This window comes from Equus caballus, chromosome 16 (assembly GCF_041296265.1).
Source record: "Equus caballus isolate H_3958 breed thoroughbred chromosome 16, TB-T2T, whole genome shotgun sequence".
NCBI classification, from domain to species: Eukaryota; Metazoa; Chordata; class Mammalia; order Perissodactyla; family Equidae; genus Equus; species Equus caballus.
In genome coordinates this window covers 14,109,075-14,136,182 of record NC_091699.1, presented here as the reverse complement: position 1 = coordinate 14,136,182, position 27,108 = coordinate 14,109,075, and the positions used below count along the sequence as shown (strand labels likewise).

The 27,108-nt window shown below is 46.6% G+C and overlaps 1 long non-coding RNA gene across 1 annotated transcript in view; it reads right to left on the bottom strand.

Annotated features, from left to right (window-relative positions):
• LOC111768288 (uncharacterized) overlaps positions 1–26,699 on the bottom strand; it is a 154,977-nt gene extending 128,278 nt beyond the window's left edge. The window contains exon 1 of the long non-coding RNA XR_011426783.1: positions 26,539–26,699. This is a non-coding gene — a long non-coding RNA (uncharacterized lncRNA). The remainder of the gene's footprint in view (positions 1–26,538) is intronic.
• Between the last annotated feature and the right edge of the window lie 409 nt (positions 26,700–27,108).

Here is a 27,108-nt window from a genome sequence, read left to right as displayed (position 1 = left end):
GTCTACATATGTACACGGAACACATTTGTATGAGAGAATTTTAAATACTGACCATGTACAAGGTCAGAGAAAATCTCTACATATACCATAAACAAAAGTCTCACAGTCTTAATAATCTAGACACAATTTATACTATCAGCAAATAACAACAAAAAGCTTACATATAGAAATTATTCATCTTCTTGTAAAATGTTTTAGGCCTTATGTAAAACCTATAGATGAGATATAAATTTTAAAATGAAGTTAGATACAGGGAGGCAGAATAGAACATGAATTCATATCTTTAATATTACATGTCAGATTTGGAAACCAGAAAGTCAGTAATTCTAACCGTTGCTTTCTCCTGTTTAGTAACAGAAAGGCTATAATAGCAAACTCTGGTGTTATTTTGGTTTTTAAAAATGTAATTAAAACATTAAAATTATTCTTCTTCTTCCCATAGCATAACATTAGGAGCAACAGAAAATGCACAAAACACTTTTTCCTCTAACACGCTGTCTGTGTGATGAGTCTTAGAATCGGGTTCCTAACACATATAATGTGGCTATTGTTCTTGTACGTGAAAAGACAGGCTGGGCAGTACAAATGCCTAGTGCTTTAAATTCAGGATAAACGAAGGCAAACATCCCTTTAAATACCTACTAGTATTTGCCAAAATAAATGTAATCCCAGGGTCAAAATACGAACAATGATCTAAGACCAGAAGATTAAGCAAACTCAAAGCCTGTGCTGCTTTTGAGACATTTAGTCATAACCCAGATAATTGATATTTACATGCTCTGCCAGGGCAGGGCACAGGGCTTGGGTTCACAACAGGTGGGAAGTTGAAATTGAGAAACCACATAAAGTGGGACCTTTAAGAGAAGTGTAGATTCAATAAAATGTGACAAGTGGTAATGGGACCATGAGCCAGCCCTTCTTTACCCTACAGCTGGTGGTGATGAAAGTTTTCCCTCAGGTCTGCTTGGGTTGCACACAAATGTGTGATGCAGGATATCTGATGTTAGTGTTCCAGAGCAGGAAAGAAACAAACAAAAATTCATTCTCAAAAAATTCCCTGAATTAAAATCAGCTATATATGAATGTGAAATCTAAAGCTGCAGACCATTCCAAAACCTAATTTCTGTAGAAATTAAAGAAGAACCAGGTCTACAATACTGAAGATACTGGGATAACCATATAGATAAAACAAAAATGAAAAATATTTTTAAAATTTACAAAGGGATTTAACCAGCTTCCCAGATCTGGGCAGACCCCAGAGAGTTCCCCCGCATCTCAGTCTGACCCTTTCCCTGTTGGCCTTAAACTACACAAAAGTCTTCCTGTTATCCAAAAAATCTTCTCTTGAGCCAATGGTTCATCCAGCTATCCTATTTTATCTTCTCTTTAGCCATCAAATTTCATAAATACAGGGTTTTTTTTTTTTTTTTTTAAAAAGGACTTAAAAACATGAGCAAAGATAAAAGCACTATAAAAGTAAAAAAAAGTATTAGAAGTCAGCATCATGGTGGAGTGAGAGGTTCCCTTTGTCTCTCCAGTCTAAATTACAACCAAACAGACATCAATAGACCAATAGAGGATTCCCTACACAGCACAACAGAATGCCTAAGACATCCAGGCAGTTCTATAGCAGAAGGTGGATGGACTGGACCCCTGGGAAGCAGTGAAAGCAGGAGAGCAGCCCCCTCCCCCAACCCTGGCAACAGCCAATCAGGACACAGATCCTCATGCAGCAGCCTGTGCAACTGTGAGTGGAGGCAAGGGTGGCCCAGCCCCACACACTTGAATGCCAGTGGAGAGGTGGCAGACCTGCACACACACGTGTGTGTGAGAACATCTCCAAGGCAGTGGTGGTCGTGGCCAGTGGCAGCCATGCGCATGCAAAAACACCCCTGGGGTGGCAGCAGTGGCCGGTGGCAGCCCTGTGCATGCACATAATGCCCACGGTGCAGTAGGAGCAGCACGACGGGAGCACTGCCCCATGATGGTGAGTGGAGCAGTGGCAGAGGCAGCAGCCGAACCCACACAACTATAAGCAGACAAGGCTGGAGCACCCACACCCCAGTAGTGGCACCCCTGACACCAATTCCACCCACAGTGAGGGCTACATACAATACCCAGGTCCCTGGGCCCCCACCAGTGACAGTGACACCCATGAACCCAGCACCCCTAGCAGTGGTGCAACCAGAATGCCCAGACAGCTGGGGAACAGCAACACGGGTGGTGCACAGGACAACAGCATCTGAGCCTGTGAAGAGCCAATGCAGGAACACAAGACCCAGGTGACCAGAATCAAAGTGACCAAAGGCATACCCAAATAAGAAAAGGTGATTACTACCACAAATGTGCCGGCAGAGGACCAATTCATCAAACACCATGAAGGACTACAGTAACACTGCAGAACTGAAAGTAAATGAGAACGCTCCAGAAACCAAATCTGAAATTTACAATCAGAAATTAACAATCTCACTGACACAACTCAAAATAGCAGTCATTAAACAAACTCAACGAGTGACAAGAAAACTCAGAAACAAAGTTCAATGAGCTCAGGAATGAAATGAATGAACAGAAGGAATACTTCACCAAAGAGACTGAAGCTCTAAAAAAAACAAAAACAAAGAGAAACTCTGGAGATGAAGAACGTAATTAATGAGATAACAAATAATGCAGAAAGTATAAAAAGTAGAGCAGACCTTATGGAGGAGAGGATTAGGGACCTCGAAGGCAGAAACATAGAAATCATTCAGGTGGAGGAGGAGAGAGAACTGAGATTTTTAATAAGTGAAGAAATTCTTTGAGAAATAGCCTACTCAATGAGGAAAAAGTAACATAAGGATTAAAAGTTTCCCAAAGGGAGAAGGGAGGGGGAAAGGAGCAGAGAACTTATTCAAAGAAATAATAGCAGACAACTTCCCAAACCTGGGGAAGGAACTGGACATGCAAGTCGATGAAGCTAATAGAATCCCTAATTACATCAATGCAAAAAGACCTTCTCCAAGGCATATAATGTTAAAAGTGTCAAAAGTCAATGACAAAGAAAAAATATTACAGGCAGCAAGACAGAAGAAAATAACCTACAATGGAACCCCCATTAGGCTTTCAGCAAATTTCTGAGCAGAAACCTTACAGGCTAGGAGAGAGTGGAATGATATGTTCAAAATACTGAAAGACAAAAACTATCAGCCAAGAATACTCTATCCAGCAAAATGATCCTTCAGATACGACAGAGAAATCAAAGCTTTCTCAGACAGTCAAATCTGAGGGAGTCCATTGCCACTATACCCACCCTAAAAGAAATGTTGACGGGAGGCCTCCTACCTGAAACAAAAAGGCAAAGGTTTACAAAGCTTTGAGCAAGGAGGTAAATACATAGACAAAATCAAACAATTGCACCTCTCTACCAGAATAGGTAAGTAAATGTTTATAACATAAAGGATAAAGGAAAAGAAAGCATCAAAAAATAACTATAAACACTTCAATTTAGTCACAAACTCACAACACAAATAAGAATAATTTGTGACAACAAAACATAGAAGGGGAAGAGGAAGGGGATGGAACCTGCTAAGGCTGCTGGAGATAGGAGGCTATCAGAAAATAGACAATCTCATCCATGAGATCTTTGATAAAAAACCTCACAGTAATCACTAAACAAAAAATCAGAGCAGAGTCACAAATCACAAATAAAGAGAAAACTGAGGAAACCATCACAGAAAAACAACCAAACTGGAATGGCAAACAAAAATACAAGGAAAAAGAAACAAGGGAAATATAGAACAACTGGAAAACAAAAGATACAATGGCAGTATTAAGCCCTCATATAGAAGTAATCACTCTAAATGTAAATGGATTGAACTCACCAATCACAGAGTGGCTGCGTGGATTAAAAAACAAGACCCAACAATATGCTGCCTCCAGGAAACATATCTCATTTCTACAGACGAACATAGCTCAGAGTGAAGGGATGGAAGATGATACTCCAAGCAAATGGCAAGAAAAAGAAAGCAGATTTAACCATACTTATATCAGACAAAACAGACTTCAAGATAAAAAAGGTGAGGAGAGACAAAGAGGGGTAGTATATAATGATAAAGAGATATTCCACCAAGAAAGCACAACACCTATTAATATTCATGCACCTAACACAGGAGCACCAAAGTATAAAATGCAACTCTTAACAGATCTAAAGGGAGAAATCAACACCCCACTTACATGAATGGATAGATCATCCAGACAGAAAGTCAACAAGGAAACAGTGACCTAAAATGAAACCCTAGACCAGATTGCCTTAATAGATCTATAGAGAACATTCCATCCAAATGCAGCAGAATACACATTGTCCTCAAGTGCACAAGGAAGTTTCTCAAAGATAGACCATATATTAGGAAATAAGGCAAGCCTCAACAAATTTAAGAAGACTGAAATCATATCAAGTATCTTTTCCAACCACAATGCTATGAAACTAGAAATCAGCTACAAGCAAACAGCTGGGAAAATCACACATATGTGGAGACTAAATCACATGCTACTGAACAATCATTGGATCAATGAAGAAATCAAAGGCGAAAGAAAAAAACACCTGGAAACAAATGAAAATGAAAACACAAGATACTAACTCTCATGGGATGCAGCAAAAGCTGTGCTAAGAAGGAAATTTATAGCAATACAGGCGTACCTCCACAAACAAGAAAAATCTCACATAAGTAATCTTAAATTATGCCTAGAAGAACTGAAAAAGAAGAACAAAGCCCAAAGTCAGTAGGAGAAGGGAAATAATAAAAATCAGAGCAGAAATAAAGGAAATAGAAACTAAAAAGAAAGAAAGAAAGGATCAATGAAATAAAGAATTGTTCTTTGAGAAGATAAACAAAATTGACAAACCCTTGGCCAGGCTCACTAAAAATAATGAGAGGGTTCAAATACATAAATCAGAAATGAAAGAGGAGAAATTACAATGGACACCACAGAATTACACAGGATTATATGAGAATACTTTGAAAAGCTATACACCAACAAACTGGATAACCTGCAAGAAATGGATAAATTCTTAGAATCATATGACTTCCCAAAACCGAATCAAGAAGAAATAGAGAATCTGAATAGTCCAATCACAGGAGATTAAAACAGTAATAAGCAACCTACCAAAAACAAATGCCCAAGACCGGAGAGCTTCTCTGGTGATTCTAGCATACATTCAAAGAAGATTTAATACTTATCCTTCTCAAACTCTTTCAAAAAACTGAAGAGGATTCCTAACTCATTTTACGAGGCCAGTATTACCCTGATACCAAAACCAGACAAGGATGACCCCAAAAAATAAAATTATAGGCCAATATTGCTGATGAACATAGATGCAAAAATCCTCAAGAAACACATTAGCAAATTGCATGCAACAGTGCATTAAAAGGATCATATACCTGAACAGACATTTCTCCAAAGAAGATATACAGATGGCCAATAGGCACATGAAAAAATGCCCATCATCACTGATCATCAGGGAAATGCAAATCAAAACTACACGAAGATATCACCTTACACCCGTTGTAATGGCTAAATTAACCAAGACAAAAAAATAACAAATGTTGGAGAGGTCTTGGAGAAAAAGGAACCCTCATACACTGCTCATGTGAATGCAAACTGGTGCAGCCACTATGGAAAACAGTATGGAGATTTCTCAAAAAATTAAAAACAGAGGGCGCGGCGACCCCCAGCTGTCATTGCCCGCCCCGTGGGGCAAGGGATTGCCAGAGATCTTGGAGAGGACTGGGGCTGGGTGGAGCTCCAGAGGCCGGCTCCGGGGCCCGGGGGGGAAGCTCCAGAGTTCCGCCCAGGCAGCAGACAAAACTCTCTGTCTGCCATTAGCGGAGGGGCCACGCCCAGCATCCACAACACCGGGAGGGTCCCGGAGAGGAGAATATCAGGCAGGGCAGCAACTGACCAGCTACCAGTGAAATCAGGATCTCCGGCTATCCCCCAGACAGGGCAAAGGGCTCCCCGAGTTCCTGGGGAACAGGACTGGGGCTGGGTGGAGTTCCAGCGACCTGACTCCGTACCCTAGGGGGAAACCCTACAGGCTCACAGCAGCCTCAGCGAAAGCCTCTGCACAGCACTAGTAGAGAGCACCCATCCGGCAGCCACAAGGCTGGAAGACCCCGGGACAAAAGTAGCATAGCTAGGTGAGCTAACCACAGACTGTAGAAGATGCCAATAGCTCTGCTGTGACCCATAGTGGACAAGTGAGATTTTGTGGGTGCCGACAGTGACGGAGCGGCAAATATAAGTGATCCTACCCCTGGCCGCTGGAAAAGCCCATAACACCATTGCAGACTCCAAGGAGGGAGCACGTCTAGGTGGGCTGCAACAGTAGGCACCAGCAGCCTGAAGCCCCCCCGTGACGGCCCCCACGACAGAAGAGGGAATCCAAAGGACCACTGTGACTACGAGGAGGGGCCCAGGCCCAGTTAGCAACTGCAGATAGGGTTCCTGCTTGGTGCAGTATAAACAGCTGCTCCCCCACCACACCAGCAGAAACAAATGGAAGCAGCAACTAAACTCTATCTCTATGCAGAGGCACAAATCTACAACATCAAGCAATATGAAAAAATACATTAGATCTCCAGAACAGAAGGAAAATAACAAATACACAGAAAACAATCCCAAAGAAAATGAAATATATAACCTAAATGACGATGACTTCAAAACAGCCATCATTAAAATACTCGATGAGTCAAGAGAGATTTCAGATAGACAACTCAACGAGTTCAGGAGCTATGTCACAAAAGAGTTTGATACGATAAAGAAGAACCAAGCAGAAATACTGGAAATGAAGAACACAATAGAGGAGATTAAGAAAAATCTAGACACACTGAACAGTAGGGCCGATAATATGGAGGAAAGAATTAGCAATTTGGAAGATGGGAATATAGAAATGCGGCAGGCAGAGGAGGAGAGAGAAGTAAGACTAAAAAGAAATGAAGAAACTCTCCGAGAATTATCAGACACAATTAGGAGATGCAACGTAAGGATTATAGGTATACCAGAGGGAGAAGAGAAGGAGAAAGGGGCAGAAAGCCTATTCAAAGAAATAATGGCTGAGAACTTCCCAAATCTGGTGAGGGAGATGGATCTTCAGGTGACAGAAGCCAATAGATCTCCAAACTTTATCAGTGCAAGAAGACCAACCCCACGGCATATAGTAGTGAAGCTAGCAAAAGTCAACGACAAGGAGAAAATGCTAAGGACAGCCAGGCAAAAGAAACTAACCTACAAAGGAACCCCCATCAGGCTATCAGCAGATTTCTCAGCAGAAACTTTACAGGCTAGAAGAGAGTGGAATGATACATTCAAAAATCTGAAGGACAAAAACCTACAGCCGAGAATTCTCTACCCAGCGAAAATATCCTTCAAATACGATGGAGAAATAAAAACTTTCCCAGATAAACAAAAATTAAGGGAGTTCATTGCCACAAAACCTCCTCTTCAGGAAATCCTCAGGAAAACCCTCATTCCTGAAAAATCCAAAAAAGGAAAGGGGCTACAAAACCAAGAGCAGAGGAGATAAGTAGAAGGACAACAACAGAGAGTAGCAGCTCTACATCAGAACAGATTAAACCATGGGACGAGAAACAAAGGAAACTGAAGAAAACCGGAAAACAAGACACAAAATGGTAGTGGTAGGCCCCCACGTCTCAATAATCACTCTGAAAGTAAATGGATTGAACTCCCCAATCAAAAGACACAGAGTGGCAGGATGGATCAAAGAACAAGACCCAAGAATATGCTGCCTCCAGGAAACACACCTCAGCCCCAAAGACAAACACAGACTCAGAGTGAAGGGATGGAGAACAATACTCCAAGCTAATAATGAACAAAAGAAAGCAGGTGTCGCTATACTAATATCAGACAAGGTAGACTTCAAAGCAAAACAGATAAAGAAAGACAAAGAGGGACAGTATATAATGATAAAAGGGACTCTCCACCAAGAAGACATAACACTTATAAATATATACGCACCCAACACAGGAGCACCAAAATTTGTAAAGCAACTCTTAATAGAACTAAAAGAAGACATCAACAACAATACAATAATAGTAGGGGACCTCAACACACCATTAACACCAATGGACAGAACATCCAGACAGAAAATCAACAAGCAAATAATAGAATTAAATGAAAAATTAGACCAGATGGACTTAATAGATATATATAGAACACTTCATCCAAAAACAGCAGGTTACACATTCTTCTCAAGTGCACATGGAACATTCTCAAGGATTGACCATATTTTGGGAAACAAAGCAAACATCAATAAATACAAGAGAGTTGAAATAATATCAAGCATCTTTTCTGATCATAATGCTATGAAAATAGAAATCAACTACAAGAAAAAAGCAGAGAAAGGTGCAAAAATGTGGAGACTAAACAACACACGCTTCTGAACAAACAATGGATCATTGAAGAAATCAAATATTATCTGGAGACAAATGAAAATGAGAACACGACATACCAAATCATTTGGGATGCAGCAAAAGCAGTCCTAAGAGGGAAACTCATCGCAATACAGGCTCACCTCACTAAACAAGAAAAAGCTCACATAAGCAACCTCAAACGACACCTAACAGAACTAGAAAAAGAAGAACAAACAAAGCCCAGAGTCAGTAGAAGGAGGGAAATAATAAAAATAAGAGCAGAAATAAACGATATTGAAACAAAAAAGACAGTAGAAAGGATCAATGAAACAAAGAGTTGGTTCTTCGAAAAAATAAACAAAATAGACAAACCTTTAGCCAGACTCACCAAGAAAAGAAGAGAGAAATCTCAAATAAATAAAATTAGGAATGAGAGAGGAGAAATCACAACAGATACCAATGAAATACAAGGGATCATAAGAGAATACTATGAAAAACTATATGCCAACAAATTGAACAACCTGGAAGAAATGGACAACTTCCCAGACTCCTACAACCTCCCCAAACTGAATCAGGAAGAAATGGAGAATCTGAACAGGCCAATCACAAGTAAGGAAATAAAAACGGTAATCAAAAACCTCCCCAAAAATAAGAGTCCAGGACCAGACGGCTCCTCTGGAGAATTCTACCAAACATTCAAAGAAGACTTAATACCTATTCTTCTCAAACTATTCCAGAAAATTGAGGAAGATGGAGCACTCCCTAACACATTCTATGAAGCCAACATCACTCTGATCCCCAAACCTGACAAGGACAACACAAAGAAGGAGAACTACAGGCCGATATCACTGATGAACATAGATGCAAAAATCCTCAAGAAAATTCTGGCAAACCGAATACAGCAATACATCAAAAAGATTATACACCATGATCAAGTGGGATTTATACCAGGGACACAGGGATGGTCCAACATCCGCAAGTCAATCAACGTGATACACTACATCAACAAAATGAAAAACAAAAACCACATGATCATCTCAATAGACGCAGAGAAAGCATTCGACAAGATCCAACACCCATTTATGATAAAAACCCTCAATAAAATGGGTATAGAAGGAAAGTACCTCAACATAATAAAGGCCATATATGACAGACCCACAGCCAACATCATACTCAATGGGCAAAAACTGAAAGCCATCCCTCTGAGGACAGGAACAAGACAAGGGTGCCCACTTTCACCACTCCTATTCAACATAGTACTGGAGGTGTTGGCCAGAGCAATTCGGCAGGAAAAAGAAATGAAAGGAATCCAAATAGGTAATGAAGAGGTAAAACTCTCGCTGTTTGCAGACGACATGATCTTATATATAGAAAACCCCAAAGAATCCATAGAAAAACTATTAGAAATAATCAACAACTACAGCAAAGTAGCAGGGTATAAAATCAACATACATAAATCAGTAGCATTTCTATGCACTAACAATGAACTAACAGAAAAAGAACTCAAGAACTCAATCCCATTCACAATCACAACGAAAAGAATAAAATACCTTGGGATAAACTTAACCAAGGAAGTGAAGGATCTATACAATGAAAACTACAAGACTTTCTTGAAAGAAATTGACGACGACATAAAGAGATGGAAAGACATTCCATGCACTTGGATTGGAACAATAAACATAGTTAAAATGTCCATACTACCTAAAGCAATCTACAGATTCAATGCTATCCCAATCAGAATCCCAAGAACATTCTTCACAGAAATTGAACAAAGAATCCTAAAATTCATATGGGGCAAGAAAGGACCCCGAATTGCTAAAGCAATCCTGAGCAAGAAAAACAAAGCCGGCAGAATCACAATCCCCGATTTCAAAACATACTACAAAGCTACAGTGATCAAAACAGCATGGTACTGGTACAAAAACAGGTCCACAGATCAATGGAACAGAATTGAAAGCCCAGAGATAAAACCACGCATCTATGGACAGCTAATCTTCGACAAAGGAGCTGAGGGCCTACAAGGGAGAAAAGAAAGTCTCTTCAACAAATGGTGTTGGGAAAACTGGACAGCCACATGCAAAACATTGAAAATTGACCATTCTTTCTCACCACACACCAAAATAAACTCAAAATGGATCAGAGACCTAAAGATTAGGCCTGAAACAATAAGTCTTCTAGAAGAGAATATAGGCAGTACACTCTTTGACATCAGTTTCAAAAGAATCTTTTCGGACACTATAACTCCTCAGTTGAGGGAAACAATAGAAAGAATAAACAAATGGGACTTCATCAGACTAAAGAGCTTCTTCAAGGCAAGGCAAAACAGGATTGAAACAAAAAAACAGCTCACTAATTGGGAAAAAATATTTACAAGCCACTTATCCGACAAAGGGTTAATCTCCATAATATACAAAGAACTCACACAGCTTAACAACAAAAAAACAAACAACCCGATCAAAAATGGGCAGAGGACATGAACAGACATTTCTCAAAAGAAGATATAAATATGGCCAATAGACACATGAAAAGATGTTCACCATCGCTAATCATCAGGGAAATGCAAATCAAAAGTACACTCAGATATCACCTTACACCCGTTAGATTGGCAGAAACATCCAAAACCAAGAGTGACAAATGTTGGAGAGGTTGTGGAGAAAAAGGAACCCTCATACACTGTTGGTGGGAATGCAAACTGGTACAGCCACTATGGAAAACAGTATGGAGATTTCTCAAAAAGTTAAAAATTGAAATACCCTATGACCCAGCCATCCCATTACCGGGTATCTATCCAAAGAACTTGAAATCAGCAATTCCAAAAGTCCCATGCACCCCTATGTTCATTGCAGGATTATTTACAATAGCCAAGATGTGGAAGCAACCTAAGTGCCCATCAAGTGATGATTGGATAAAGAAGATATGGTGTACATATACAATGGCATACTACTCAGCCATAAAAAAAGACAAAATTGGCCCATTCGCAGCAACGTGGATGGACCTCGAGGGTATTATGTTAAGCGAAATAAGCCAGTCAGAGAAAGACAAACTCTATATGACTCCACTCATAGGTGGAAGTTAATATATTGACAAGGAGATCTGATTGGTGGTTACCAGGGAAAAGGGGGGGTGGGGGGAGGGCACAAAAGGGGAAGTGGTGTACCCACAACATGACTAAAAAAACGTACAACTGAAGTCTCACAAGGTTGTAATCTATCATAATATTAATTAAAAATAAGTAAAAAAAAAATTAAAAATAGTAATACCATATGACCCAGCTATCCCACTACTGGGTATCTATCCAAAAAACTTGAAATCAGCAATTGCAAAACTCCCATGCACCCCTGTGTTCATTGCAGCATTATTCACAATAGCCAAGACGTGGAAGCAACCTAAGTGCATATCGACTGATGACAGGAGAAAGAAGATATAGTGTGTGTGTATACACACACACACACACACAGACACACACAATAGAATACTACTCAGCCATAAAAAAGGATAAAATCATCCCATTTGCAACAACATGGATGGCTGCTTTGAAAAAAGTAAAAGAAAAAGATAAAATATTAATAATACATTTAATTTAATCCAGTAGATCCAAAACTATTATCATGGCAACACGTAATCAATACAAAAGTTATTATGAGACCTTTCACATTATTTTTATACTAGCCCTTGGAAATCTGGCATGTATTCGACCCCCACAGCATGTCTCCATTCTGACTCGCCACATTTCAAGTGGCTCCTGAGCTCCAGGCTCCTCTATTAGACAGCAGGTCTCAAGGGTGCAGGGCATACATGGGTGGATCAAGGACAGGAATCCCTGGGGATGGGAAGACTGAAGGTTCAAGGAGAGGGAACATGATGGAGGAGGATGAAGGGAAAGTGGATTGTGCATCCTCACCTGGAACCCGAGGCTGAAAAGGGAACACACATACAAGCCTACACGTTTGGCTCCATGAATGCTGTGGCAAGTGACAGAAAAGCCAATTTAAACAGACTTAAGCGAGAAAAGGAGGGGAGGGGAGTGAATTAAAATATTGGTTCATGGGACTGAGCATTCCAGGGCCAGAGTGGCTGCAGGTGAGGCTGGATCCGAATCTCAGACAGCTTCATCAGCACCCGGTGTGTGTGTCTCGCTCCCTCTCTTGGCTCACTCCTGCCTGCTGCCACCCCTTTCTCAGATGCACACTCTGCTAGGAACGCCTCCTAGGGCCACAGGCCGTGTTCGGGTCTGAGAATGAGAAGAGTGTCAGAGCCGGGCTGCAGGGCCGACGCCTGTAGTTTGATTTCCAGGAACACTTCGTGTCCGCAGACTCGGGTCAAAGTTGGGCCATGTCACTCCCTCATGCTGGGGCCTGGGGACAGCATTCACGCTCTCTCTGAGCCTCAGCTCCTCACAGCCCTGTCGGTCAGTGTCGTAGGCCAGAGTTGTGAGACTACATGTCTGCAAGCTCCTGGCCGGGCCCAGGGCAGTCAGTCCCACCACAGTGGGCTCCTTTCCTCCAGAAGGACGGGCCGGGGGGCTGGGAGGCAGACTGGACTCGACCCCTTGATGTAACGATTCCCATTTCAGAGAGCAGCTTCAAGTCACATTTAACGACAAAACTGCTGTATTCTTATGAAAGAATACTCATATTCACCTCTGAACTCATTTGTGAGACCAGCATCACCCTGGCACAAGGCCAGACAGAAAATTAAAAATAGAGCTACCAAATGATCAGCAATCCCATTCTGGGTATACACCCAATGGAATGAAATCAGGATCTCAGAGAGATGTCTACACTCCCATATTCACTGCAGCATCATTCACAAGAACCAAGGCATGGAAGCAACCTAAATGTGTGTCAGCTGATGGATGGATAAAGAAAATGTGGTTTACACACACAATGGAATATTACCCATCCTGAGAAAGAAGGAAATCCTGCCATTTGCAATAACTTGGGTTAATCTGGAGGACATCGTGCTAGGGGAAATAAGTCAGACAGAGAAGGACAAATACTAGAGAATACCACTTACACGAGGAATCTAAAATAGTCAAGCTCAGGGAAGAAGAGAGTAGGTGGCGGCTGCCGGGGGCTGAGCAAAGCGGAAATGGAGAGGTATTAGTCAAAGGGCACAGAGTCTCAGTTACTCAAGGTGCGTAAGTCCCAGAGACCTGCTGTACAGCCTCTGGCAATAGTGCCTGGCTGTGAACTTTACTCAGAGGGTAAATCTTAAGTATTCTTATCACACACACACACACACAAAATGGTAAATAAAAAGGGTAGAGGAAACTTTTGGAGGTGACAGATATATTTATGGCGTAGATTGTGGTGACGGTTTCACAGATGTATGCATATCTACAAAGTCATCATGTTAGAGTACTGTTGTTCATAGCACTCTCTAATAATTCTTGTTATTTCTGTAGAGTCAGTAGTAATGTCCCCACTTTCATGTCTGGGTCTAATAATTTGAATTTTCTTTTTTTCTTAGTCAGTCTAGCTAATGGTTTGTCAATTTTGTCCATCTTTTCAAAGAACCGACTTTTGGTTTTGTTGCTTTTCTCTGTTGTTTTTCTGTTCTCTGTTGTACTTGTCTCTGCCCTAAGCTTTCTTCTTTCCTTCCTTCTGCTAGCTTTGGGTTTGGTTTGTTCTTCTTTTTCTAGTTCCTTAAGTTGCATCAAGTTAGGTTGTTTGTTTGAGATCTTTCTTGTTTTTTAATGTAAGTGTTTATAGCTGTAAATTTCCCCCTTAGCACTGCTTTGTTGTTTCCCATAAGTTTTGATAAGTTGTGTTTCATTTTCCTTCATCTCTAAACTATTCTATAACTTCCCTTGTGATTTCTTCTTGGACACATTGGTTTTTTAAGAGCGGATTGTTTACTTTCCACAAATTTGTGAATTTTCCACTTTTCCTTCTGTCTCTACTTTCTAACTCCATCCCATTGTGGTTGGAAAAGATACTTTGTATGATTTCTACCTCTTAAAATCTATTGAGATTTAAACTGGGGCCTAAGATACGGTGTACCCTGTAGAGTGTCCCACGTCCACTTGAGCGGAATGCGTCCTCTTCGTTGGGCAGTGTCCCGTGTCTGTCTGTTGATCTAGTTGGTTTACTGCATGGTTCAAGCCCTCTGTTTCCTCACTGACGTTCTGCCTAGTGTCGTCCCCGTTATTGAGAGTGGGGCAGTGACGGCTCCAACTTCTTCGTCTCTTAGAACCTTTTTCGATTTAAAGTCCATTTGCTCTCCTGTTAGGATAGGAAGCCCAGGTCTCTTTTGGTTACTATTAGTGTGGACTATCTTTTTCCAGTCTCTCATGTTCACCTTTTTCCACTGTAGGCTCTAAAGAGAGTCTTGTAGACAGCAAATAGTGGGATAATGTTTTTCTGTCCATTCTGCCAGTCTGTGCTTTGACTGGAGTGTTTAATGCCTTTACGTTTAAAGGAATTCCTGACAAGGAGGGACTTACCTCTGTCATTTTGTGGTTTGTTTTCTATATGCCTTACAGCTTTTTTTGGCATTCCTGCATGACTGTCTCCTTTCACATTTAGTTGATTTTTGGTAGGGAAACATTTTAGTTACCTTTTCATTTTCTTTTGTGTCTATTCTATACCTTTTCTCTCTGGTTACCATGGCATCACACTTAACATCCTAAAGTTATAACACTCTAATGTCAATTTATACCACCTTCGCTTCAGTAACGCACAGAAATGTAGCTCCTACACAGCTCGGACTCCACCTCATTTCAGTTATTAACATCTCAAAATTACATCTCTAGGCATTGTATGTCCAAAACCATATATTAATAATTGGTTTTTTTAATCCTTTAGTCTCTTAATGGAGAAAACAAAAAGTGGAGCTACGAACCAAAGTTACGATAGTGCCAGCTTTTATAATCGTCCACCTACTTACTTTGACCAGAGATGTAATTTCCTCGTAAGGCCCTGAGCTGCTGTCCAGCGTCCTCTCGTTTCAGCCTGCAGGGCTCCCTTCATTGGAGGCGGGTCTGGTGTAGCGCACTCTCCCAGCCGTGGATTCTATGGGGGCGTCTTAATTCCTCCCTCATGTTTGAAGGACAGTGTTGCCAGATGTAGGATTCTTGGTGGGATTATTTTTTCCTTCAGCACTTGGAGCACATCAACCCACGCCCTCTGGCCTCCAAGGTTCCTGGGGAGAAATCAGCTCATGATCTTACTGGGGCAAATATGCTAAAAGCTCTCTTCCGCTCAGCTTTGTGAACGTTAATGACGTCCCTTCTCATGCCTTACGGGACAGAACGTTTTCCTATAGTGTTATAATATCAGTTAAGTTGTAGGATCATTTTGAGACGAATCAGAGTTTAAGGAAAAGGAATTGAATATTTTAAGTGTAGATATTTTGAGGTCTTTAGAAGCCAAAACTTTAATAAGTTTTGATTTTTAAATTAGAAATGAAAAGGCCACTGAAGCAGCCTACAGATTTTAATTTCTAACAAAGTAAATATCACTCTAATATCCCACAAAAATAAAAAGCTCTTTGGGGTCCCTTTTTTTAAGAGTAAAGGGGTCTTGAGACCACAAAGTAAGAAAACCACTGGAGTCTACCCCAGCCATGCCTGGTGCATGTCCTGCTCTGACCTCATAAAGAGCCACTGTGATGGAATTTACAAAAACTCATATTAGGCTCGGCCTTTGGGGCACGTGCAGCCCGGGAAGCTTATCTGGTGACCTGTGGAGTTGGTGCGCAGTTAGTTGGTTTTCGCTGTTTTTGTTGCCCCCGAGTTTGTTTATTTATTTTTTTATTTACTGCTTTTTTGTTTTTTCATTTGTATTTTGTTTTTTATTTTTGTTTGTTCTCCCTTCTCATTTTTTCTTTTTGGTTTTGTCTCATTTTTCTTTTATTTTTCTCACTTTTTAATTTTTTCCTTTTCTCAATTTGTCTTTGTTGTTTTCTCATTTTTTTGTTTTTCCTTTGTTTTTTTGTTCTTTTTCGCGTTTTCTTTAAATTTTTTTAGTATTGTTAGTACAGTTAGTAGAGTTAGTATTGTGGGTGTAGTTAGTATCTTTGGGATAGTTAGTGGTACTACTTAGTATAGTTAGGAAGCATAGGTGGCCTCGTTAGTATTGTTAGTATTAGCATAGTATCGTTTTGTTTGTTCCTGTAGTTACTAAGCGTAGTTAGCCTCGTTAGTTAGAGTTATAAGTTAGCGTAGATAGGAGGTCACCATGATTCCGGGCCTTGCGGACACCTCTGCTGGCAGGCAGACCTGCCTTCAGGATTACAGGGTCCTGAGGACCCTTGGCGAGGGCTCCTTCGGCAAGGTGAAGCTGGCCCTGCACATCCCCACCGGGACGGAGGTGGCCATAAAGATCATCCCTAAGAAGGAGCAGAGTGCCTCCACTGCCAAGAACCTTCTGTGTGAGGTCCACAGCTTGAAGACACTGCGTCACCCCCACATCGTGGGCCTGCTGGAGGTCATCAACACGGAGGACACTCTGTTCCTGGTGACGGAATTCGTCAGCGGAGGCGACATGCACGAGCACGTGATGAAGCACGGCCCCCTGACAGAGGAGGAGGCACGCGACCGGTTCCGGCAGCTCGTCTCAGCTCTGCAGTACTGCCACCGCCGGGGCGTCGTACACCGGGACCTGAAGCTGGAGAACGTGCTCCTGGACCCGGCGGGGAGCGCGAAGCTGGCCGACTTCGGCCTCTGCAGCCTGGAGTCCGGCCGGCCGCTGAGCACGTACTGCGGCACCATCTACTACGCGGCCCCCGAGGTCATGCGGCTGGAGCCCTACGACGGCCCCCTAGCCGACGTCTGGAGCCTGGGCGTGCTGCTGCACGTCACGCTCACCGGGTCCCTGCCTTTCCAGGGGGAGGACTTCAGCGCCATCCGGCGGATTGTGCTCAGCGGGGCCTACTCGCCGCCCCTGCTGCTCTCGCCCGAGTGCGCGCAGCTGCTGAGAGGCATGCTGACCCTCGACCCCGGGAAGAGGAAGACCTTACAAGAGGTGATGGGGGACCCGTGGGTCAACTGGGGCCTGCCGAAGCTGAGGCCACATCGGCCGCTGCCTTGTGACACGAGGGACTCCTGGGTGACAGAGACAATGATAACAATGGGATTTCAGTGGAGTGACATCCAGGAGTCCCTCAGAAAAAGGAGGTATAACCGTGCAATGGCCGTCTTCCTGATCCTGAAGGCCCACAAGCCCCAGGGGGATGGCCACGCCAGCACCGGGAGGTCCCTCCCCTGCGCCGAGGCCAGCAGCTGCAGCTCTTTGCCACCCTGGGCGGCGCAGCTGAGGGCCTCGGCGCGCCGCAGAAGACGCGGTGGCAGTGAGCCTGTTCTGCCCACCTGGCTCCGCGAGGCAGGCTGTCAGCGGCCTGAGAAGCAGGAGCCAGGGCTGAAGGCCGCAGAGCCTGCCGGAGCCCTACCCCGCCTGCAGTCGGGCACCGCCACCCCCAGCACAACCCCGCTGCAGGTCCCCAGCCTCGTCCCCTCCACCCCCAGCGCCAGCACCAGCGGTGGGGCCCGGGAGGGCAGCTGCCGAGGAGACTCCCAGCAGGCTGGGCAGCCCAGTGGGGGGGCCCCAGCCTCTCCCTCTGGCCGCAGCCAGGGCCGGGGGGGCGCCGCTCGGAGGCTCCTCAAGGTGCTGCGAGGCCTGTGCTGTTGCCTGCCGAACAAGATCTGGCACGGCAAGCTGAACAGGGTGCGGCCCAGGTGAGGTCCCTGCAGGTTCCAACCACTGATGGAGGGACGTCGAGCCGCACCCCTGCATTCTACACAGAGAGTGAGATGCTGTGCTGCGGAGCCGGCCCCGCGGGGTGGGCATTCGGTGCGAGGTGGACGCCTTCTGCTGTGAGTGGGAGCAGTGCAAGGACACGCGTGTGTGCACGGACGTGCGGGCCTGAGGCCTTGGTCCAGCGGCCGGCGGAGCTGTGCCGACTGCAGCCGTGCTCTCTGTAGGGATTCAACTCAGAAGGGGACCTGGCACATCCGTGGCCTTCTGAAGCATTGCGTCCAAACACTCGGTGACCCTAGAGGACGGCCTGGAGGCGCCTGGGGGACACGAGGAGAGGCTACCCTCACTGCAGGCCTGCCCCTCGGCCCCACCAGGGTGAAACCTCAGAGCCTGGACTGCTTTTCCCGGAGCACAACTTCCCTCCCCGTCCTCTCTGGCTCTTCTTCCACGTTGGTGGGAAGACGGATGGGTCTCGATGAGTCCTTGGTTTTCCACGTCTTGTAATAAACTTGATGCTGCAGAAAGATGTGTCAGAGATGCACTGTTTTGCGCCCTCCTTACGGAGAACTGTGGCTGTGCGTGCTCCAGCTTGAGAAACGTGCAGTGATGTAGCACGTGGAGGTAATCAAAACAACTAAATGAGGAAACGACTTAGAATTACTGTCGTGACGAACGCTACGGGGAAAAGGCTGGGAGCCACAGTGCAGGGCAGACAGGCAGCCACCGCGCGCTAACACTACCTAACGTTTTCAGAAGGACCAAGGGAAACTTCCGATCCTGTGGCCTTTATGACTACAACCAAGAGGTCCAGATAGGGTAGCCAAGCCCCGTGGGCCAGCCTGCTGGGGGGTCAGAGGAGTGGCAGGGTGTGGGCCCCCAAAACGGCCTCAGTCACGTCCACGTGCAGCTGAGGTTTCTGACTGTAGCGCAGGCGTTGGGCCTGTCCACTGTGATGACTGCTCCTTTTTATGACAGTGGCATGGAGCAGTCACTCTAAGAGCCCTGATCGAGGGGTGGGCCATTCGGCCAGCTCCAGGTTCCAGGGGAGCTCACAGGGAGCCAGACATCCTGGGGGTCCAGAGGGAGGGTTCCTCTGTGAGGGAGCTTCCGCATGGGCTCCTCAGGAGCCTGAGGACGTCCAGGAGGCCGCCGGCTGCTGCTCGCGAGGTGGCTGCCCTGTGCGGAGTCTTCCCGCATGCTCCCGAGACGGCCCCGGGATGGTCCCAGCATCTGAGCGGGCAGAGGTTTTCCTTCCCTGACTAAGTGCAGGGCCAGGGAAGCAAGAAGAGGGCCGGGGATGGGCTGGGAGTCTTGCCACTCCCCTTTCAGGTCCCCCGTTTTAGTTTTCTTTATGATAAACAGCCCAGTGTGTGGGCCTCCAGTGTTGCTCTCCTTGAAATCTGCCCATGGCTCTCATTCCCTTCAGGGCAAGTCCCACCGCCTTACTGGGCTTTTGGGACCCTCTGTGACCTGTCCCCCTGCAGACCTTTTCCCTCCCACCCACTCCTTGCACTTTACTCACATTGCATTCTTCAGTTTCCCATGGATACTCTGCCCATGAGGTTTACTCTCTGGGAAGCCCATATGCTGGGCACTTGGCCAAACTCCATTGGGCTCCCTGAGGTGAATCAGACACAGATCCTGCTGGAAGAGCACGGTCCAGCTTGGAAGACAAGATAGGGACCTAACTACAGCACAGTCACCTGCTCACAGGTACAAAAGGACATTCACAGCACAGCACATGCTCACCTGCTGCTGGCACTATCAGGACAGCATCCTGAAGGAGGCAGCGTCTAACAGGGCCCTGGTGCACATGGCTCTGACCGCAAGGAATGGAGAGGAGGCATTCCAGACAGAAGGAAGCTGGAGTGTTAGGCACATCCAAGAGAGAGGTGGGGAGTAAGGCTGGGGAGTGGGGGGGTCAGACAAGCACCCCTTGTTTCTGGGACCACTTCCACTGGTGCATTTTGCTCTGTGTCTCCAAACTTAAACATCCCCCCAGCTCATGGCCTGGGAAGCAGTCAGCTCTGATAATAGAACGCCCTGCAAACGAGACTTTTTCTCTTCTGTGAGCTTGAGCCTCGGCTGGCTCGCCAGTGGCTGCCTCTGAGCTCCCATGCTAGTCCAAGCTCAGTTCCACAGCAAGGGCTTTGGGTCTGGTTCTAAGGAGCAGGGGATCAGGAGCAGGGAGCGACGTGATTGGCTTCCACTGGACAAGACGCTTCTGGCTGCCCTTGCACAGTGGGCTCTGGCAGGAGAGTCCTGAGTCGGTAGGGAGCCCCACCAGGGATTTGCCAGCAAATCTCATGAAAAGCACCCACTGGCCCAGGATTTCCAGCTGGTTCCTGAATTAGGAGCCAATTTGCAACTTGTCTGATGGATAATTTTTCAGAAAACATGAACTCAGGGTACGGAGTAGTGGGGTGGTGAGAGGAAACATTAACAGGGGTGTGGCAGAGAGGTCCAGAAGGCTCCCAATGGCATCATCCACTTCTCAGAGCTACCAAACGCCTGACTCCTAGCTGGGCACGTGGCCACCCAGGACACAGAGTTCCCAGCCTCCTCGGCAGTGGGCTGGGCATGTAACCCCCCTCTCCCTCAGGATGGGAAGAGAAGCGACTTGTGCGGCTTCTGGATATTTCCCAGAAGAGAGAAGCAGGCCCTTCTTTCTGCTTCTCCCTCTGTCCCACTGCCGGGAGCATGAGCCTGAGGCTGGAACTCCATCCTGACGACACTGACAAGGGCAGCTACTCTGGGATGACAGGGCGACAGGACAGAGAGAGGAGCCTCCTGGAGCAGCCCGGCCAGACCAGTGCCGGACCATCTGCATCCAGACTGAGCACGGGAGAGGGGCCAGCTCTGTGCGCCACTCTGCTGTGGGTGCCTTTGTTACAGCAGCTGGACCTTGTCCTGACCAGGTTGACGGTGTTAGAGGGGACTTTCTGTGGGGCTCCCTTGGGTCAGGCTGCTCCCAGGGCCACAGCTGTCTGCAATGTCCAGCTCTCCTTTCCATGGGGTGACAGCCAAGCTCAGCTCCAATCCACTCCCCTCTCGGGGTGCTTCCCTGGAAATCTAATGCATGAAGGTCGATGCCCCCGAGTAAACAGGTCTGGAGCTGGTGTCTCTCAGGGAGTTCTCTTGTTCTGTCCTCCCAAACTGTGCACCCCCACTCTCTCCCAAAGATGCCCCTTGTTCTGAAATGGGTTGGGCCAACTCTTTCCCTGCTACTATCTGCAGATTCTCATTACATAACTCAGGGAACGCGCCAGCTCCCACGTGGTGTAACTGGATTATTGTTAGAAAGATGAGTTTGGAACTGACAAAGTCTCTGCTACACTCACAAGATGAAAAGCTGGATTTGAAAAACCAACCAAACTCTAGTGGCAGCGGGAGGGCAGAGCCTGGACTCGGTCAAGCCTTGGCCTGAGCTCACCGTCTGGGGAGAGAGATGTTCAGGACCTCCCAGGGGTCTGTCTTGTCCGTGGAATTTCTGATTTGCCCTCTACTCTTATGGAGCCTCCAATTTTATGGCGAAAAGGAACTCTAGCATATAGGGGCACGAGGCTATCCCAGTGTCTGGGCCCTGCCCTGGGGGATAAGGGCAGGGGGACCATGGCCCTGAGTATGCGTGTCCCATAGAGGAGGTAGTTGGCGTGTGGATGGCCCCTGGGTTGGTTTGTGTTTCAAAAGTGGGCCCAAGAGGGAGGGCTCTTCATGGGAGTGGGGGAGGGGCAACAAGGGGGGCAGGAGGCTGAGTCAAGGGGATTCAGGACAAGGCGTGTCCTGTGTATGCATGCAGGATGGTTGTTAAAGCACCAGGTTTACAGAAGCTAGAAACATGGTCCAGACAAGGGCTCAGCTCCAATGTTCCCTCCTCAGAGGAGCCTTCCTGGCATGCTCCATGCACAGTGACAGCCTCCCCGCTCCAGTCTCCCTGCCATCGCCCCTTCATTCCCCTCTCAGCCTTCAGGGCCCGGCCCCTGCTCAGCACCCCACCCTGACTCTCCCCACCCAGAGGGAAGTCCTCACAGGATAGAGAAAGACAAACTCTGTATGACTCCATTCATATGTGGAAGGTAAACACATGGACAAAGAGAACAGATAAGCGGTTACTAGGGGACGGGGGGTGGTGGTGTGGGCCCAAAGGCTGAAGTGTCGCACCTATAACATGACTGACAAATAATAATGTACAGCTGAAATTTCACAAGGTTGTAAACTCTCATAACCTCAATTAAAAAAAACGAAGGATCATATACCATGATCAACTGGGATTTATTCCAGGGATGCAAGGATGTTTCAACCACAAATCCATCACCATGATACACCACATTAACAAATGAAGACCTCAAATCACATATCATTTCAATAGACGCAGAGAAGCACTTGACAAGATTCAGCATGGATTTATGATAAACACTCTCAATAAAATTAGTATAGAAGGAAAATACCTCAATATAATAAAGGTCATATACGACAACCCATAGCCAACATCATACTCAATGGTGAAAACCCGAAAGCCATCCCCTAAGAACAGCAACAAGACACGGGTGCTCATTCGTGTCACTCCCATTTGACACAGTACTGGAAGTCCTAGCCAGAGCAATTAGGCAAGAAAAAGAAATCAAAGGGATCCACATTGGAACCAAAGAAGTAAAACCGTCACTATTTGCAGATGACACAGCTTTATACATAGAAAACCCTAACAAATCCACCAGAAAACTACTAGAAATAATCAACAACTACAGCAAAGTTGCAGGGTACAAAATCAATTCACGAAAATCAGTTGTGTTTCTATACACTAACAACAAACTAGCCGAAAGAGAACTCAAGAATACAATCCCACTTACGATTGCAACAAAAATAATAAAGTACCTAGGAATAAATTTAACCAAGGAAGTGAAAGACCAAGTATGCTGAAAACTATAAGACGTGGTTGAGAGAAATAGAAGAAGACACAAAGAAATGGAAAGATATTCCATGCTCACGGATTGGAACAATTCACATAGTTAAAATGTCCATACTACCTAAAGCAATCGACAGCATCAATGCAATTCCAGTCAGAATTCCAACGACATTTTTCATGGAAATAGAAGAAAGGATCCTAAAATTTATATGGAACAACAAAAGACCACAAATAGAGCAATCCTGAGAAAAAAGAACAAAGCTGGAAATATCACACTCCTTGATTTCAAAATATATCACAAAGCTATAGTAATCAAAACAGCATGTACTGGCAGAAAAACATACACACATATCCATGGAACAGAACTGAGAGCCCAGAACTAAACCCACACATCTATGGACAGCGAATTTTTGACAAAGGAGCCAGGAACATACAAAGGAAAGTCTCTTCAATAAACAGTCTTGGGAAAACTGGACAGCCACATGCAAACGACTGAAAGTAGGCCATTTTCTTATACCATACACAAAAATTAACTCAAAATGGATTAAAGACTTGAACGTAAGACATGAAACCATAAAACTCCTAGAAGAAAACACAGGCAGCATGCTCTTTGGTGTTGGTCTTAGCAGCATCATTTTTAATATGTCTCTGCAGGCATGGGAAACAAAAGAAAAAATAAACAAATTACATCAAACTAAAAAGCTCCTGCAAGGCAAAAGAAATCAGCGAGAAAATGAAAACATAACACACCAGTTGAGAGTTGATATTTGCAAATCATATATCTGATAAGAGGTTAATATCCAAAATATATTAAAAAAACCCATACAACTTAACAACAAAAAAAACCACCTCAGCGAAAAATGCGCAGAGGATATAAACACACATTTTTCCAAAGGAGACATACAGCTGGCCAACATGACATGAAAAGATGTTCAACAGCACTAATTATAGGGAAATGCAAATCACACCACAGTGAGATGCCACCACACACCCGTCAGAATGGTTATTATTAAAAAGACAAGAAATAGTAAGTGTCGGTGAGGATGTGGAGAAATGGGGTCCCCAGCACACTGCTCCTGCCACTGTGGAAAACACTATGGAGAGTCCTCAAAAGATCAAAAATACCTGATCTAGCTATTTGACTGCTGGGGATTTATCCAAAGAACACTGAAACACTAATTCAAAAAGATACATGCACCCTATGTTCATTGCAGCATTGTTCACAATAGCCAAGACTTGGAAGCAACCTGTGTCCATCAACAGATGAATGGATAAAGAAGATGTGAGATAAACAAACAATAAACCCAGTTAGAAAAAAATGAGATCTTGCCATTTGTGACAACGTGGATAGACCTCGAGGATAATATGCCAAGTGAAATAAGTGAGATGGAGAAAGACATTTACCGTAGGATTCCACTCATATGTGAAAGATAAACAAACACATATGGGGCCGGCCTGTGGCCAAGTGGTTGACTTCGCACACTCTGCTTCAGCGGCCCAGAGCTCCGCCAGTTTGGATCCCGGGCGCGGACCTAGCACGGCTCATCCAGCCATGCTGAGGTGGCGTCCCACATAGCACAACTGCAAGGACCTGCAGCTAGAAAAGACAACTATGTACCGGGGAGTTTGGGGAGAAGAAGAAGAAGAAGAAAAAGATTGGCAACAGATGTTAGCTCAGGTCCAATCTTTAAAAATAAAACACACACACACAGATCTGGAGAACAGATTGGTGGTCACCAGAGGGGAAGGCGGAAAGGGGCGCGTGTGTACAGAGTTGGATGGCACCTAGACTTGGCGGTGAACATGATGTAGTCTACACAGAAGTTGAAATACGATGTACGCCGGAAATTTATATCTTATGAACCATGTGACCTCAATTTAAAAAGATACAACATATACTCTATTGGCCCCGGTGTCTATCGTGGCAGGAGCTGCAGGCTGCTCACGAGTCCTCCTCACACCATACTGCGTTTCCCTAGCTCCCTTGCAGTCACTTTAGGCCATGTGGCCAGGTTCCGGCCACTGGAATATGGGAGGAAGTAGCATATGCTGCCTCCCCTACCCCCAAATGTCCCACTCAATCTTCCTCTCACAGCTGGAAGTGGGGGGGGGGGGGGGGGGCAAGGAGCTGACCGTGTCAGAAGTCGGCCTAGCCCAGGGCCCAAGTCATCTTCTGGGGCAGCCGCCCAGACTCGCCTCGCAAACACATCACACCCCGCAGTGAGCAAGAAATAAACTTTTCTCTGTTAAGCGACTGAGATTTGGAAGGTTCTGGCACTGCAGCTAGTGTGCGCTCTAACAGACGCGTATAAAAGACACGTGGAGAGACGATCCACTCACAACAGTAGACACCTGAAGAACAGAAGGGACGGCCCCAAACTCGGCTGAGGCTCCCGAGCATCCAGCAACAAAGCTTGTAGGAGGGGCCGAGCGAATTCAGACCCTGGACGGGCTTCAGTACCATTTCGCGGCTCGCTCTCCGAGGATGGAGGACCGCACTGAAACCCTGGGCACATCAGCTTCATGGTAGCTCATTTCTGCTTAGACCTGGAAAGTCAATTACGCACACAGAACTCACGGAGCGTTGTACTAAAAACACACAGCCTGCTCTCTGAAAGGTACAACAAGGGCCAGCTTGCAGGTCCCCGGCGCCCAGCGGCCACGAGGAAACCTAGAGGACAGCGCGGGCGCCATCTCGTGTCTAGGATGGAGATCAGCAGCGGAGCAGAGGGGCGCAGGGGCGCACAGCCGCGGGGGAGGGGGGCGAAGGCAGACGCTCCTTAAATCCGGGACGCAGGGGAGGTGCAACTGGAGAGTGGGGGGCCGGGGGCTCCGAGGGGCGGACGGCCCCCGGGGCTTGCCAGCGCGTCCAGAGCGGCTCCGCCGCAGGGAGGCGGGTCCGACGCCGCGCTCGCCGCCCGAGTCCCGAGGCCGCGGAGGAGCCGCCCTCCTGGAACACGCGGGGCCGGTGCTGCCGCCGCACGGCCCCATCCCCCGCCGGAGCCGCGCCCGCTTCTGTCACAAGTTGAAAGGCGCCCCTTGCCCGTGTCAGGGACTTCACGACAGTCTGACGGGGCAGCCCCCGTGCGTCCCGGGCGCCGTCCGCGCACAGGGAGGGGCCGGGCGTCGTGGCCGAGCGGCAGCACCGGCCGCATCCTCCGGCGACGCCCCCGCGGACGGCTCCTCCGCTGCCCGGCCGCCGCTTCCTGGGAAACGCGGACTCGGGACCAGGGCCCACCACCGTCCGCTGGGTCGCACACTGACCCTATGGGCCCCCTGGGTGCAGCATCCGCCACGCAGGGGCCAGGAAAACGCTCTGAATCACGCGAGGGACAATTACGCTCCAGAAAAGCCGAGTCCTGCAAGCGACGTCCCCGGACCCCTCCCAAGGGAACCAGCTCGGCGGACTCCCGCGGGAGAAGTAACATCCAGTCTCACTGGGAGACGGAAGTCGCCCCCACCCCCACAAGGGGAGGGCTTCAGAAAGACTGCGCTCGCCGGCGTACCCTGCCTCCCTCCACTGTCCTACCGTACAAATGGGGAGACTGAGGCCCCCACAGGAAAAGACTGTTGAGGCTACTTCACAGGCTCGGGAAACCAAGCGCCCTGCTTTTCAGTTGGTGCGGAACGGCGAGTCCAGAGGCGACGCACCATAGAACATCCAGGGCAGCCTCACGGCCACACGCTCCTATGGCCTCTGCAGAGCCCGCCCGCTCGGCTCCGCTCGGCTCCACTCGGCCCCACTCGGCCCACCGGCTCGGCCCGGCTCGCTTCCGCTCGGCCGTGTTCGGTTCCACTCGGCTTCACTCGGCCCCGTTCGTCCCCGCCCGGTTCCGTTCGGCGCCACTCGGCCCCGCTTCCCGGCGCTTGGCCCACCTGCTTCGCCTGTTTCAGCGGGCTTTTAGGGTAGATTCGCCCGGTCGCCTGGCCTCGCTGCTTGGTCGTTTGTAGCTTCGGGTTGTGTCCGGCACAGCTCGGCTCCACCAGGCCCGCCTCGCTCCCTTCTTCAGTCACCTACCAAGCGCCCCTGCACCTGCCAACCCGTCACCCACGGCCTGCCCTGGGGGAGTCTGTCCCACACGACCCCACGGGCCTCTCT